This window comes from Hipposideros armiger, unplaced genomic scaffold (genome assembly GCF_001890085.2).
Source record: "Hipposideros armiger isolate ML-2016 unplaced genomic scaffold, ASM189008v1 scaffold_1195, whole genome shotgun sequence".
In the NCBI taxonomy this organism is placed as follows: domain Eukaryota; kingdom Metazoa; phylum Chordata; class Mammalia; order Chiroptera; family Hipposideridae; genus Hipposideros; species Hipposideros armiger.
The window spans coordinates 414,807-415,582 of record NW_017732545.1 but is presented as its reverse complement, the minus strand read 5'-3'; positions in this window follow the sequence as shown (position 1 = coordinate 415,582).

Below are 776 nucleotides of genomic sequence, written 5' to 3'. Positions count from 1 at the left end.
GTGCTTTTCATAACCAAAGATGTGACACTCTTAAAAATATGTTTTTTAAGCATAATTAACATACAATAGTTGTACATGTTTCAAGTTCACAATTTGATTAATTTTTATATATGTAAATATCTATGAAACCATCACCACAGTCAAGGTAATGAGCATACCAATCAACCCCAAACGTTTCCTCACATAGGGCCTTGTTTTTCTGGTCGTTTCTATGACCAGATATAGTGGACATAGGTGGTTATCTACCCAACATATATTCTCTTCTTCCTTCTCAACGGAACCATAATTATGATTAAGTTTCAGCCCCTCTCCAAACATGATCAGGAAAAGGTCACCTCCAAGCTCAGGACCAGGTGTGGATCCTAATTAAACTAAGCCAGTCCATGCATGGCATGCCCCTGGTGACTGGGCCAGGTATGTGACCTAATTTGGCCGATCACACTACATGGACTTCTGCTCCATGCTTAGGAGAGAGGCTTTTCTCCTTTCTTGCAGGATGGACCCAGAGGACATGATACCAATTGTGACTGGAAGCTGTCTTGGAACTACAGGAGAATTAGCCTGAGGATGAAGTCAACGCTGAGGATGTCAGAGCAGAGAGAAGGACCAACCTGAGTGACTGACGGCAGTTGATTCCCTGACTTTTTTGCACCTGGGGCTGCCTGTAGTTGGGAGCTTCTAAAATGGCTCCCAATGATCTCTGCCTCCTACTCCTTTCATTTTCTCCCCTTGAGTATAGGCAGGGCCTGTGACTTGTTTCTGATACAATAGGACAA